Here is an 8,848-nt window from a genome sequence, read left to right on the forward strand (position 1 = left end):
ATAATTCTTTCTAGGTCAAAGAAGAGATAGACACATTTTCAAAAATCAAATGCAATTATAAAAGGCTTAGGAATAAATCTAATAAGCATCAGAGTTCGCTTTTGTTCACAGGCATACACATTTTCATAGAAAAATATATAGAGCAAAAGGCTATGAATACTTAATTTCTAACATCTTTAACAAAACAAAGAAAGTCCATTAGTACTTTATTTTCACTGACTTTGAGAAGGCAATTGTTAATTGTTCAACACGATGGCATTTCAGTCAGACTACATTTAATTTCACTACCAGTTCTGCCATCTTTTAATTGGGGGAAATTCCTAAATTTCTGTGCTCCTCAGTTTTTCAATTACACACTGGGACAGTTACCTCAATCTCATTAGGACTCTTATCAGAATTAACTGAGGTACTTTATGCAAAGTGCCTCGCGCAGAACCTGGAACATAGTAGAGTCATAAAACATTTAGTAAAAATGTTATTTTTACTAAAAAAAGATTAATGTCTAAGAAAATTCTAAGGAATAGTTTGTTGAATAAAGAAGACCAAAGTGATATTTGCAATCACTTCATAAATGAATAATGAATATAGGGGGTCTAGGAAGCTTTGGGATCTTGCACCCCATAAGTAAAAAGAAAGTTTGCACCATGCACCCCTGAGATATGTATATTTGTGTATAAATTATAAATATGTATAATGATATTCATATGTACATTATAAAACTCAAAAGTAGAGAATTTAAAGGGATGAGATAAAAATTTCTAAAGCTCTGACATTTCCTTCCCACACTCTTGTGGATTATCTTGGACGTCCCCCAACCTGGGTTCACACGCTCCACTTTCAAGATCCCTGATGATACAATGTTCTCAAATATAAGAAGGCACAGCGATGGGATGGGCTTAAGGATTTGTGATCATCAAATGTACCTGGAACTCACCAACAAAGTATTTCTGGTGGATGTGAGTGCCTATCTGTCTGGTATATACCCACTTGCTCATTTTTCAAGATTTGGTGCTACGGCTATCCCGTGCGTGAAGCTGGCATTTCCAGGTAGAACCGACAGGTGCTTCCTGACAAGTGCTTCCCTTGGATTTCCCTATCCCTATGCAGGTATCTAGGCCAGCATCTGTAACATGTGATTGCATTTATTAGCGTCTGTGTCTCTCTCCCCATCTTGACCGTCAGTTTCTCAAAGGCAGGAATCATGTCTTATTCCTCATTGGTTTGTTAGTGCTTGTTATATAGTAGGTCCTTAATAAATACTTACAAAGTGAATGAGCTGACAAAACTAGGGAGCAATACAGTACATAAAAACTAGGATGTCCCAGAAGCACATGGAAGAAAAAAATGCTATTAAATGCTAGCAAGAGCCTCCTTAACATAGAATTATGTTTAATTAGATTGTAAAGTCTGACTTGTTTGCAGCACATTTCCTAGAATTTCCCAGTGAACTCTCCAGATACTGCAACGGAATTCTTGGTTGCTTCGCTCGTCTGCACAGCTCTTCCTCTGCTCCACAGAGGAGGTGAGTTAGGTCTGGATGGGGATATTTATGAACTTGCTAATCCTAAATTTGTTTTCCCTCTAAGCTCAGTTCTGCCTGCCAAGAATAGCTCAGGATGACAATCATTTTCATGCTTTCAGTCAAACAAAGGCTCCAGAAGGACATGGAAGAAGGGAACAAAGCCAGAAGTTTAACATCAACGACAACAAGGAAATAGAAGAAAATATGTTTAAATATCCTGCTCCTCATTTGTTGCTGTCCTTTCTCAGCATGTTCAGGACTCCTGTTCACCTGCAATTGAACGTTGTGGGTAGGTTAGAATGGGTCGACTTTAAATACTTACAATAAATAAAAGGCTGCAATTCTACCCTTTACTTCCATCCCTCCAGAGTCATTTGAGTTTTTAAATATTTCTCTCTCTCTCCGCCCCTCCCTCTTGTCTTTCATGTTAACTTGAAGCCACAACTAGAAACTGTTAACAATATTTATTTCCAGCTCTGTTTCCCTAAAACATTGTTTTCCAAAGCGGGTTCTATGAAATGATCGTAGATGCTCCATGGAAAAAAGTTTCTGTGGTTCAATGTTTGGGAAATTTATGGTTATACAAATGTCTTTACAACAGGCCTTCTCATGTCCTTTAATTGTCCGATGTACCTGGTCAATCTCTAAGAGGAGGCATAGTTCGCACAACAGAACCCTCTTTTTCTAGAATCATCCGGCCAGACTAATGTTCTGATTAATACCCTTTAAGAAATGCCACCATTTTGACTTAGGGTTTGGCTTAAACTAGGAACTCTTCATCTGAGACACAGACACTCAGAACTACGTTGGTCATTTGGATTGGTGTGTGGCTCTTGACAACACAGAGACAACATCGCAAAGGAACTTTCCCAAATATTCATGCAACGAATTTCATTCTTCCTGTGGGCAGACATTGCTATAACTATAGCTGGAGCCTGAATTGCCAATCCTGAAGAAAGAGCTAGGCTAGAAAAATAGCCCGATGGAAGGGCAAAGGGACCTCATCTGGGCACCGTGGTTTTAGGGATATGCATCGCAGGACCTAATTTGTGCATTTAATCTCTCAGCAGTTGCTTATCAAAAGAGGAATGCCCTTCCCTCTTGAGGTGCTTTCACGCAGAAGTCCTTTGTTTCTATTATTACTCACCCCCACACAGAGCTTTCCTGTTATACACAGTTTTTGTTTACTGTCTTCCCACCAAGACTATCACTTCTCTATCTCATTCCTACATAGTCTTTCTCCTGCTCCTGAATGAACACTTCTCTTTCCACCCACTGAAACACTCCCTTATTTCTCTGAATACCCACACTACTTAATGTCTGTATCAGAAGTCAGCAAAACGTGGTCCTCCATCCAAATCCAGCCTCCCATCTATGTTTGTTAATACAATTTTATCGGAACACAGCCACACCCATTCATTTATATACTGTCTATAGCTGCTTTCTGTCTACAAGGGCAAAATTGAGTAGTTGAGCAAAAGACCATATAACATGCAAGCCTAATATAATTACTATCTGTCCTTTACAGAAAAATTTGCCCAACTCTGGTCTATACCATTTCTTTAGTACTTATCAGATATAGCCTTTCTTTATGTTGTGATTCATACTTTGATGTTTTATATGTGTTTTCTCAATTAGTGTTAAGCCCCCTGAGGGCAGAGTCTATGATTTGTATCTTTTTTGAATCCTTTATAAAAACTATGAGAATAGCACATATCAGTGAAATCATATGGTTCTCTACTTTTTCTGTCTGACATATTTTGCTTAGCATTATAATCTCAAAATCCATCCATGTTGTCACAAATGGCACTATTTCATCTTTTCTTATGGCACAGTAATATTCCATTGTGTATATATACCACAACTTCTTTATCCATTCATCTATCGAAGGACACTTGGTTCTTTGCATGTCTTGGCTACCATAAATAAAGCTGCAATGAACATTGGAGCATATATATCTTTACAGATACATGTTTTCAGATTTTTTTGGGTAGATACCCAAGAGAAGGATTGCTAGGTCATATGGTAATTCTATTTTTAATTTTTTGAGGAATCATTATCAATAAACATTAGCTAATCATCTATTTTTTATTTTATTTTATTTTTGAAAGAGCACAATTTACCCAAATTTTCCATAAAAAGTTTCTGGCAGCAAAAAGGAGAGAGTAAAATGATGTCATGTTATTTTCATATCACTTCAGAGTAGTGGTTTGCCATGGGAAGTGGGGCACAGGCTGTTTAAATTGGTTCACTTTGAATTTTTTCTGAAAGTAAAAGAAACAGTCACATATTTCTTCCAGGTAGCCTGGAAAATATTATCTTTTCTATACACAAATTACACAACATTAATACTTTCCTCGTCTACCATATACTAATTTCAACCACCCCCAAAACAGTTGCAAAACACACACACACCCCTACCGAAGGGGTAACTAGTAACAGACAGAACGCAGACTAGCAAAACTTGGCCAACACAGTTCTCGGGTGGCCATCACACTCCCCTTCCTAACCACCACTTGGTGGAATGCGTGGCCTGGCTGAGATTTTCGTTCTGGGCAGGGCTGCTCTGCCAAGGCCTGAGCTGTACTACTGGAGGCTGCCCATATACACGAGCCTCTGATGGACCAGACTGGGGAGACAAGAAGCTCTTTGCACAGCCATGGTATCTGTTCTGAAGACTTCGCTGACGAACATTTGTGAGGGCAAATGAAAATCCTAAGCTAAAAGTGATGAAAGAAGCCTCTTTACAAAAGCCAGCAAGGAAATCCTCCTCCTTATGAGCAGCTTTTATATACTCCGATGGGGTTAAATGGGCCACTCAAAATGCTTAGTTTGTTCGGTGCCAAGAAGTGGTTCCTGATGTTGTATGCCTGGTTGACACACCTGTCTGCATTTCTTCTTATGGCTCCAACTGGTTGTATGTGTGGGCCTGAATTTTCAGTTTGTGTAACATCCACCTCCCATTTGTTCTCTACCCACAAATACAATTGCCCGAAAAAAGGAAAGGAAGCATCCTCAGAGCTCTCCTGCAGCGGGTGTCCAGCTCTACCACTTCCATTCAGGCTGACTTGTCTTTGTTTCTGAATAAACGTGAGGACTGACTTGGGGTTAAACGTGATGTGATTTTTCCCCTGGTCTGGCCCTGGTTGGGGGCCCAAGCAGAAAGAGTCTGATTTTTCTATTGTGAAACAGCAACAGCAGATATGTTTGAATCTATAGAAAGTAGCCTTTTTATAATATAACAATTTTTTGTAGTTATAATTTTCATGGTGTCTACTGGTTGAGAGATGATAGAACTTATTCATAGAATTTACACTCTAGTAGTTTGATAAATATATAACATGTTGAAAAGGAGTCTTGTGGGAAAGTAAACATTATTCATCAGGGCTTTAGTTTCTCTTACATTTTGCTTTCCGCTGAGCAATATTGTAAGTTGTTTGTTTGATTTTTATTTATATTTCATTTATTTGGCTTTCTTTCTAGATCCTTTAGCTAATTGAACCCACATAAGAACAGTACTTAAGCAGCTCTAAATATGGCGTAGGGGGAAATGTGTATATCCTTTTCTTTACACTACCTTTTGTTCACACACTGAGGGCTATGGAAAGCAAAATGTGGTGAGGTGCTATTTTATAGCATGTTTAATGCTTATCAGTAATTTTTTCCCTCTGACCTTCTGCCTCAGACAATTAATTTTGTTGAACTGCTCACACACTAGAAGAACATTAGGGGGAAAAATAATGTTAGTACTAGTGAATATAATCTTGGAAGAAAAGCTGTGCAATTATTCAAAGACCTAATCTTATCTCTTGTTTCATTTTTATATCACAAGTCTACATTTAAAAGTATTAGATATACTGTTCTGCTGTCCCACACCTTCAAACCCCAGTAAATAAATGCTGCTAAGTGCCACCAGGAGTGAAAGAGCTTGTAATGGGAAGTGTGAGGAGATGTGTGCTCCATTCATCATTCTGTTCAGTCCAATATTGAGGCTCTTGTTATCAGCAGGATTCGTGGCAGTGTCATCGCGGCTGGCATAAATCTTCTGTCAGTGTGGGTCGGACTGATGCCCTATTAAAATCCTGCTTTCAGCTAATCACAAAATGACCTTTCGATGTCTTTAATTAACCTCTGACCCGAGCCATGCCAATGTCTTGTTGGTAGGTAAATCTATGGCGTGACATTTGCTTATGACACGACATTTGTCTTGGTTTAATCATCGTCCCTTTCAGATTATGGCTTGAATGAAATACAGTTGGGATCCCTGCTAATAGTTGGATTAATTTTTAAAAGGTTAGAACATAATATTTTCCTCTGAGCTCCCAGTGATATCTTTGCAGACATTTCCCCCTGGGGAGTTAGAGCCCCCTCCTTAAAGTAAATTCAGGTGAGCCTTCAAATTCACCAATAATGTCGTCTTTTCTATCCAAAACTATTCTTTTTGAATGGCCTGGGGAGCCGGAAGCGTTCTAGGTCCTACGGATGACCAGAAGGTGAAAGATTTAAAATATGATCTATCCTCACTTGTCTGAGACAACAGAATGCAGCAGTGGCAAAGGATTGAAAGAAAAAAGGAGAGAGGGAGGGAAGGAGGGAGGGAAGGAGGGAGGAAAGAAGGGAGGGAGGGAGGGAGGGAAGGAGAGAGGAAGGGAGGACAGACTTTCATCTCACTTTGGGAATGTGCTTTTCTACTCTAATATGTGTGTATCTCGGGTCCTGAGAGTTCTTTGAATGATGAAAATCTCATCCATATCTCATTCCTCCACTAAGAAGAACCCTATTGGTGACCTCCTATCTGAATTAGTAGCTATTACAAATGTAAAATATTTATAAAGAATTACACTTTTCTTTTCTTTTTTTAGTTAAATTTATTGGGGTGACAATGGTTAGTAAAATTACATAGGTCTCAAGTGTACAATTCTGTAATACATCATCTATATATCACATTGTGTGTTCACCACCCAGAGTCAGTTCTCCTTCTATCACCATTTATTTGACCCCATTTACCCTCATCTACCCCCCCCGAATTACACTTTACTTATATACAAATGTAGTTATAAATCGATTGAAGTGGTTATTAATTCATTGAAATTGAGTAGGTATTTTAAGATGGCAAGTTGTGATTGGCTTGTAAATCATAACCTTATGATTGGCTTGTAAATCATAATGAATAAAATAAAAGTTTTGAGCTACCTAAGATTTATCTAATTTTATGCTCAGCCAGAAGCCCCATGAAGGGCTTAGACTAGAAAATCTCTCAGGTATTTTTCAGCTATAAACGTCTATGATTCAGTGTCTCAATATTACAGATTCTGGGTTTATTGAGTCTGAATTCAAAAGAGTTTCCTGCCTTAAAAATACTTTTTGAAAGTTATATTGTAAAGACTTTAGCAGTTGGAAAGTTTTCAAGGGTTCCACCTGCGTTTGCCCTCTTCCCTGCCTCTTCCTCAGGTGGGCCTTTGTTGACTCACCTGTAAAGTGAGGATAATGATACCTACCAGTAGAATTGCTTTAAAAATTAGAGGAAGTGTACATATAGCACCTAAAATAGTGTCTGGCATGCAGTGATGCTCAACTCACTGTGGATTCTGGTGCATCTAGTAGTATCTGCAGCATTTGCTGGTAGATACTGCCTCTTCGGTTGATGCACTAGCCAAACCTAATCTCTTTTCTTCAAAAATTATGCAACTTAATGGTTAACTTTGGAGTCACTACTGGGTTCCAAAAGGGGCTCTATCAGCAACTTACTGGCTGTATCATCATGAGCAATTTACCCAAGTTTTCACAACTTCTCATCTATAAAATGAGAAAATAATGACCTAATTAATGGACCTATTCAGTGGGGCAATGCATAAAAGGGGCCATGTCTGATTTTGCTCCATATTTTGTCCCCATTACCTAGCGTAGTACGTGGAATACAGTAAGTACTCGATAAATACTAAGATTTAACTATTAGTAATAATTATTATATTATTCAATTGCATATTAGTATTACACATTATATATCATCACCATCATCATCAGTGAACTTGTTGTATTTCTATCTCACATCTTCTTTGGTTTAGAAATGATAGTTACATCTCTCTTTTAAAAATGGGTTTTGGTTAGGTCTTAGGCTGAAGAAGGGAAGGGATGTCCACTAATGATATTATCTATTTGCTCAATTATTCATTTATTTAAGAAGTATTTACGGAGCAGCTGTTGTTATGTGTCAGGCTGTGAGGAAAGCTAAAAGACACACAATCCTCGTCACGGAGCAGTGTTTGTGAAGGAAAGATTGAGTTAATCATAGAAGGACATTAACAACTAACAACAGTATAACTTTGCCAAAGACCATAAAGGAGAGATACATGGCTCTATGAGGGGGCTTTGACTTAGTCAGGGGAAAGTTGAAGTCTCAAGGACTAGCAGAGGATGAAGAAGCCGACCCACCTGGGAGTTGATATGTCATGTTATGAAATTTGGGGGTTTATCCTACATTGACTAGGAAGTAGGGGATAGCACATAATGAGATTTGTGTTTCCAAAAGCTTGCATTGATGATCATATGGAGAGTGAATCAGAATGAGATGGGGCGTACAAGGAGATGTTAAATGTCAATGATTCACACTGTATAAAATCCCAAAGGGGGCGTCGCCATTGTGATTCCTTCTTTGAATCTCAGAAAAAAGTTAGGTTGATGCCTTCTTCATAGGTACCAAAAAAGTAGAGGGAGGGAGACCTGCCAAATAAGCAAACCTTTCCTTTTATACTCAGTGTCAGTACTAATGACCAAGAGGTAGCACACAGGTCTGTGAATGGATTCTTCTCTGAAACTTTTGCTGTGACCACAAGAGAATAAGGCTGTGCACGTATACTATCTCATATTATGGGCAGTCACATGACCTCTGGTTGCAGAGTTGCATGTCTAGCCCATGATCTAGCCTCATAAAACCTCCCTGGTTATTATACTGATGGGGCTAGGCTCCAAATCCATTTAGAGTTCTAAAACTTACCTCTAAACCTCAGTTCCAGCACAGACAGAAGAAAGAAAACCACATCTAGCTGGAGAGTCTCATGGCAACCAACCTTTTAAGGAGGTAAAATGGCTTGTTTATTCATAGTTCCTCCTGAAAATATTTATTCAACTCTTATTATGTAGTAGGTACTCCTGAGTATTAAATGGGGCAACTCAGCCCAGCCTTGAGGGGGATATCTGCTATGTCATGTGATTTAAAGGGAAGAGCTAACATTTATGAACCTGCTGCATGCTTGGCATTTTATATAAATATCTCATTTGGTCATGAAGACAACTCCATAAAATAGAAAATATTATTTCCATTTCAGA

General features: G+C 38.5%; 1 long non-coding RNA gene across 1 annotated transcript in view; it reads left to right on the forward strand.

Moving 5' to 3' along the window:
- LOC141572171 (uncharacterized) overlaps positions 1–1,869 on the forward strand; it is an 18,409-nt gene extending 16,540 nt beyond the window's left edge. The window contains exons 2-3 of the long non-coding RNA XR_012497374.1: positions 1,423–1,522; positions 1,642–1,869. This is a non-coding gene — a long non-coding RNA (uncharacterized LOC141572171). The remainder of the gene's footprint in view (positions 1–1,422; positions 1,523–1,641) is intronic.
- Positions 1,870–8,848: the final 6,979 nt, after the last annotated feature.

The sequence above is a fragment of the Rhinolophus sinicus genome, linkage group LG01 (assembly GCF_036562045.2).
Source record: "Rhinolophus sinicus isolate RSC01 linkage group LG01, ASM3656204v1, whole genome shotgun sequence".
Classification (NCBI taxonomy): domain Eukaryota; kingdom Metazoa; phylum Chordata; class Mammalia; order Chiroptera; family Rhinolophidae; genus Rhinolophus; species Rhinolophus sinicus.